Source organism: Phoxinus phoxinus (genome assembly GCF_949152265.1).
Source record: "Phoxinus phoxinus genome assembly, chromosome: 12".
In the NCBI taxonomy this organism is placed as follows: Eukaryota; Metazoa; Chordata; class Actinopteri; order Cypriniformes; family Leuciscidae; genus Phoxinus; species Phoxinus phoxinus.
The window spans coordinates 20457430-20465175 of NC_136887.1; positions in this window are offsets into that span (position 1 = coordinate 20457430).

Consider the following 7746-nt stretch of genomic DNA (forward strand, 5'->3'; position numbering starts at 1 on the left):
AATTAGATGCTGTGACATTTAAATGAACAGATTTGTTTTTTAAATATGATTTATTATGACTGAATCTACTTTAGATCAGATTTAAAAAAAAGTTATTTAAAATGCAGCTGTTTTTGTAGGCAGCAAGGCAGCTCACTAGGTTTTGAAACAGATCCAATACATTCTTTCTCTGATTGACAGGGTGTGAGAATGTGAGTGAGTGAGTCGGTGTCAAGGGAAGCAATGAGGCCAGTGGAGTAGAGCAGGAACTCACCATGCAGAGCTCAGGGTATAAGAACTACATAGCATTAGATCTGCTGAGATAGGAAAACAGTTTACTCTTGATGAAAAAAAATAATTGAATAAGCAATTTCATGTAATTTACCCTCTCTTGGATCTTTTTGAAGCCAGATGTCACGTATGGTAGTCTTGCCTTTTCTTTACCACCAAAGTATCATCCAGAGCTACATCACAGCATGATATAAAAATGTAATGGTCCAAGACAAGACTACTCCATCTTCTTAAATCGGCAGGAAAAATAATAAGACTACCAGCGGAGAGAGGCTCCAACAGTGAGCACATTACAAGCCTGAGCCAGCTGGTTTAGAAAATCTCCTTGACAAGCTTCCCTCTCTTACACTCACACTCATTATAGTGTAGCAGGATTTTTTATTAGCATTAATATTTTATTTACAAAAGGGGGCAAATATTTTAAAAGAAAGTTTCAAGGAAAATTCTTTTAAAAATGTTTTATTAAACCCACGTCTTTCCGAACTTGACTTTCTTTCCTCTGTGAAGCACAAAAGGTAAATTTGGGAGATTATGTCCACTTACTGAATGAGGGCTGAGGCTATCAAGAAATGAAAATAAAAGCACAGTTGAATGTACTATAAAAATTTTAACTTGTTATACAACCGCTTTGTGTGAAGAACATACCAGAACAGAAAATTTTCCCTGAGTGCATAAAATAATCGATTGTGATGAGAATAAGAAATTTATGATTTTTTTAAAAATCACATCTTTTAAATTAATTATTTGATTCAATTCATAGAACCAGTCTATATTATTTGTTCACAAATCAGACTAACTCAGTTCTCGAGGTGAACTCACCGAAGGAGAAGCTTATATCGGTAAGTATCGAGCAAATTGTTTTGTCTGTTTCTGACACAAAGCTCTCATATGATGAACTGGAATATTCTAAACTAATGATAGATTAGAAGTGTGAAGGAGAGTCAGAGACACAACTTGAGAAAGTAGAGAGAATGATAGTATTTGTTATGATAATCACATAAGCATGATGGATCATGTTCCCCTGGTTTTGGCTGGGATAGTCGAGCAGGGGGCTGGTCCCGTCAGCAGCCTGGGGCGCTGCATCTGGGAACCACTGCTGTTTGTTCCAGGGGGTGTCTGCTGTGGGTCAGCAGCTCTGCGAAACCCCAAGCCAAACGCAAAGCCCTTAGCTCAGCGTATGTGTCAGCATAGAAATACTCATGGGACTCTTGTCCTACATACTGAATACCCTGCAAACTAAACCACCATTTTATTCCGCTTGAACTTGAAGCCTTTTAGCAAAGTCCTCCTGAGTGGAATTATGGATAATGGGCTGATCCCTTAGGTTTGTTTTAGCCAGAATATCAAACATTTTGCAAGTACAAAATTTAGTTGAGGAATAGAGAAGGATGCACTTTATTTTACAGTATATGCACATATGTACTTACAATGTACTTACCTAAATATACTGGTAATATAGGGTAACATGGGTTAAGGTTATAGGTTTAGGGGTTGGTTCAGGGTTAGTACATAGTTATTACCCAGTTATTGCAATTACTATAATAAGTACATAGTATGCACATGGGAAACAGAACTATAAAATAAAGTGCTACCACAGAGACACTTAAGACATTAAAATCACAGGGTATGGCTGAAAACCGGAGGTATGTATCTCTGGTTAAATATAATATGAATTTGATACACCACCGTTCAAAGGTTTGATGGGGTCAGTTAGATTTGTTTTTTGAAAGAAATTAATTTCATTTAGCAAGGATGCATTAATTGATCAAAAGTGACAATAAGGACATTTACAAAAGATTATTTTTTTAAATAAAATAAAAAGTTGTATTATTTATTTCAAGTAAATTATTTTGAGCTTTCTCATCAAAGAATCCTGAAAAAAGCAGGCCGTTTCTAAAATATATTAAGCAGCATAACTGTTTTCAACATTGATCATATAGTAAATGTTTCTTGAGCATCAAATTGAGCATATTACAATGATTTCTGAAGGATTCAAGAATTCAGCTTTGCCATCACATGAATAGGCTAAATTAATTTTTCAAGTATAATAATATGGACAACACTTATTTGAAATTGCATTGAATGTTTTTTTTACACCTGTGTTTGTGCCATGATATGTTGTTTCTACAGATGAGCATTGTGTATGAGTGTTTGTGCATGTTTTCAGCTGTTTATTTCTAAAGTGAGGGATGAGTCATATGGTCCTCTACCTGGTCTGACTGTTTGATGATTTAGTAATGATATAAATTTCTCATTTTTTAAACTCTCTTTTCCATTCCTGTCTCCTAGTCTTACTCTTCTTCTCTCAACCTGTGAGTTATTTTCTCATATTAAAACTCATAATGTCAGTACAAAATGACATCTGACCTCCACCGCTGCAATGCCTCCGTCTTCTGTTTTGTTACCGATACGATGCGAGCAAATGTGTTATATTAAAAAACTCAGGTCATTTTAAGTCTGCTAGGAAAGTTACAAGCAAGTGTTTGATTAAAAACTTGGGAAGTAAAACAAATTAACAGAGTTGAAACCCTCTCCGGATTAAGAAAATTGACGCTAGATTCTTGATTTATGTGGGACAGACTTTTATCAGAGATTTTGGTGCTTTACTCTACACAGATCTGCAGACTATCCAGAGCTGTCCATTATTGAGCACCTCTGCTCTTCTATGAGAAGTCTAGGCAACAATCTATCTATCTATCTATCTATCTATCTATCTATCTATCTATCTATCTATCTATCTATCTATCTATCTATCTATCTATCTATCTATCTATCTATCTATCTATCTATCTATCTATCTATCTATCTATCTATCTATCTAAATCAGTAAAGATTAGTAACTCAAAATGAATGAATTTCCAGTTTGTCACTGATATTGAACAATTACTATAAAGAGACCCCCCCTCCCCTCTTTAATTGGGACACCGTCTTAATTAAGCCTGGGCAATGGTGATAATCATTATGTTATTATCCTAATAAGCATTCAACGAGACCCATTAAATCCGGTCAGCTAATTGACTTGTCTGAAAAGTCCTTACAAATTAAAACGGTTTTAAAGGGTATTGCAGGGATCTGAAGTTGGTTCTGAAAACACTAAATACTCCACAGCATGTCATCAGTAACAAACCACAGAAGCACCAATGAATGACCAACAAGCTTCGGACATGTTTTCAAGAGAACATGAATCATATCTGTGTAGTCAACAGCGTAACCTCTTTAACAAAGCCAGTGACCGGTGGAAACACTGGGTCAGATGCCAACAAAACAACAAGCAATAAAAGTGTGGTGAAATACAGACGCAGGAGCAGTAATGAAATATAAAGTCCTGTTTTCATTGTGTGCATGTTTGATAGGGGTCAGAGCTTTACACTCTCTAATGATGGAGAGAGCTCTAACATCACTGATATAACAAGACAGTAAAAAAAGACATAGCCAAACATCCAAACCAAGAGGTACAGCTAAATTTGCCCACATAAACACTACATACACTCCAAAAACACAGATTTGACTAATCCACAGCCACCACATTAATCACATTAAACTGAATCAACTGAATAAAAAAATGAACATGAACATAAAAAATCTGAAAATGGTTTGAAAACAACAACAGTAGGTGATTCTTATCAAAATAAAAGGAATGGCAAATGGCACATTGAAATGATGTCTCTGGTTTACATATCTGCACAAAATTAATTAATCTACATTTCACATCTATTTTACTTATTACATAGCATACTCATTATTTTTTTGTTATATCAGCTCAGTTATAACGAACAAGGCAAGCTAATTAAACCACATCTAATCTTCATTCTACTTGGGTGAAATAAGAGTACAAATGAACATTTCTCAGTAAACTTGGTAACCTCCATCTGATGTTTACTGTACTTGTACTTAATAGGCTGTATGATTAGATGCAAAACAGTCTTTCTTGAGAAGCCTCCTTTGCGTAATTAGCAGAGCTAATAAATGTGCTCAGCACTTCCAGGTTTGTCATTGTCATGTGTGTGGACTTTTGTTATTTCCTGTTGTGCCATGTTTTGTAGTCCTTTGTAGTTGATAAGTTCCTGATTGTTCCCAGGTGTGTCTTGTTTGCCAATCTCCTCTTGTGTGTATATATATCCCAATGTTTCTCATGTTCTTTGTCTGGTGTTTTCCTACATGGATGTATATTTGGTGTTTCTCATTCTGTTCTCGGTTCCTTGGTCTCTGTTGTGGTTTTGTTTATTATTAAATTAGCCTACTTTACATTTGGATTCAGCTCTCCCTTTGTTTCTTGAGTTCACCCAGTGTTACAGTCCTACAGTAGCTTTAAGGAGCATGATAAGAACTGTAACCTATAACCTTTAATAATCAGCAATTTAGAGCCCTTAAAAGCCTCGATATTTCCTCAATTAATTATTCAGGAGCAGGAAACAATGGCCACTCCCCCAAAGACACTGCCTGACAGCCAGGTACAGCCAGGATCTCAGCTGACTCAACTAAAAACATTTGTAAAAATGTATTTGTTTAAATGAATCAAGCAAAAATCAAGCTAAAATCAGCTGTAATACGAGCGTTGAGTATGGACGCAGTATTAGTGCTATAACAGATGCTTAATTATTAACGCAAGGCTTGGCAGATGTATTGATTTGGGATGAAAGTCTGCATTCCGGAGAGGTGGGAGAACAGGGAGAGATGGAAAGTTTGCTCATTAAAACGCTCCACATTGCTTTAATTCCCTTAAATTACGGAGAGACCTGAACAGGTGTTGATCTCCAAAGAGACCTGGACTTCATTCAGACAGTTCATTATTAGCAAAGGCCTATAATTGGAGCCTGATGGCTAAATTATGTACTCCACCATCCCCATTAAGCAAGCATACAGCAAAAATTTGTAACAGGCAGAAATACACATTAACATCCTTTTGATCATGCCAGGTTTCTACTTCCCCCGAAAACACATTAAGATGAACAAAAACATGAGCAAAAATACTGTGTTTTGAATAGCAAGTACCCCCAAAAATACTGAAATAAACAAGTTTGATATTTCCTTTCCCTGCACCAGCCCATAGAAACAAGATATTTCAAACAAACTCACCCTGTTCCTGACATAAATATTCTATATGTGGTTGTGGAACTTTGATATGAACTTTGTATCTCAAGCAGGTGCAGATACTCATATACACCAATATCAATATCACTGAACAACATATTGTTAACAATAACTAAAACTATTGAAAATCATGTTTCATTAATTAAGGTAGAGCTAAAAAAAACATTAGATTAAAATATTATATACTTAAAAAAATGTTGCCTTGACAACTAACTGAAACAGTTTAAGTAGTAAAATTATAAAAACTGAAATAAAAATAAAGCTAAATAGAAATATATAAAAATAACACAAATTACAAACACACAAAATTACTAAAAATGTAACAACAATTCAATGAAAACTTAAAATATATAAAACAAAAGCTAATTCAAAATATTAATAATATAATAAATTATACTCATAAAATGCTAAAGAACAAATTTGCATATTCTTAAATTAATAAAATTAATGTTTGCCGATTCTGTCCAATATTGGCATTGCAGTTAAAGATGTGAATTGGTAACCAAAAGCTAATATGTTTGAAACCAACAAGTGGTCATCTTTATGATGTTGACTGACTATAGACAAGAGAGTCGAGAGAGCTCTACGCTGCAACTGAAGAAAACACCCGCAAATAGAAAAACAGCCGCAAATTAAGAAAAAATCTTCATCAGTTTCACAACACATGTGCTCCAAATAATCAGAACACAACCAAATAGAGAAACGCGCTGCAAAAGTTCACAACACAACCAAATACAGAAACGTGCTGCAAATAGCACAGACCACAACGGAAATGTTTCCAGGGGACCCCAACAATAAGTGACGAACCCGGCTAAGTGCAGGTGTTTTTTCTGTTTGCATGTGTTTTCTTCAGTTTCAGCGCGTTGAGTTCTCTTGGCCACCGTAATAATCAGAACAGGAAAGTCCCATCTATTCTCCATCTTTGCACACGTGCATACATCACTTCCTCTGGGAGACAGACAGCAGCTTTAAATAACAGAAGCTCTGTAATGAGATTTTTCTGATGGGGTTTGGAAGTCACACTGACCTTGCTGAATATTTTACCCTCATTTAAACAAAACTTACATTCAAGCACGTTAAACAGGCAAATTGGAATACTGCAAACGCATGATAGCAACATTATAAACATTAAATTGATATTTGCCTTTCCTGTCTTTAGTCTAAAATCATTGTAAGCGTGACTGTCAACAGAACAAGGTTAGACCTGCTATAGGGACTACACCATTTTATCTCATTGGGAGTCACTGGAAGTAGCAAGAAGAATGTATTTTACAATATTACTGTTTTTTTCAATTGCTTAAGCACACTTTTGAAAACAGGGCCAGGTTTTTCAAAACCCTACACACAATTAGCACAACACTACACCAAAATAACACCTCAAATAATTTGCAAAATGGAACACTTTTGTCAAAACTATACAATGTCTTATAAAAACCTTATTTTGTTGTCATAACATAAAGACAACCATCATAACACTCCTGTGTTCAACCTAAAACACTTTTAGCATTTACACAGAGAAAGTATAAAAATAAATTCACCAACACCATGACACCAATTGTGCAGACTAATGAAAATATTTGTTATACTCAAGTCAGTCAATACTGAACATTTCAACAAAACACTCATAACAAAACTTTTTCCAGTTTTCATACAGTATTACAGTATTGTCTAAGACATGTGCACTTACCTGTTGCCTTTTATAGTGCTTAAACCTGATTGTTGTGTCTACAGTTAAGCACCAGTGTGTGTGCACATCTGGTGGCTGTGTTTAACCAATTGGTTCATGGGTGTGTTCATTTGAAAGCCTTTGCTTTGAAATTGCAAGACATCATGATACATTTCTGTGTCAAATGCATGCAAGTGTGTTTAGTGTTTTGCAAATCACTGTGTGAGTAATGTTTTGCAAAAAGTGTGAAGCTGACAATGTGCATACAGTTGTGCAAATCTAGGCTGGTGTTTTGCTCCTTGTGTGTAAGGTTGTGCTAATTGTGGGAAAGTTTTAATTTGAGTGTGTAAGCAATTGAAAAAAACTGTAAATTATTATTATTTTTTAAATCATACCAGCCCAAAAAGAAAATCAGAAAATGCCTCAAATGTGCATCATCATCGTGTGTGTGTGTGTGTGTGTGTGTGTGTGTGTGTGTGTGTGTTTGGCAGGGAGCCAACTAAGTGTGGTTTTACACTCTGTCTTTATACAATATTCATGAAAGAGTAAAAAGATTACACAGACTTGAGGGATGTTTTAGAGGCGTTCGGTTTGTCTCTCTCACAGGTACATCCAGCATGCTCTGCATGTAAATCATACAGGTAAATGTTTCATGAAAGGTCGAGTAGGGTTTCCCTGCCTCGCTCAGGCTAATGGAATACTGTGCATCCTGTTCTTCT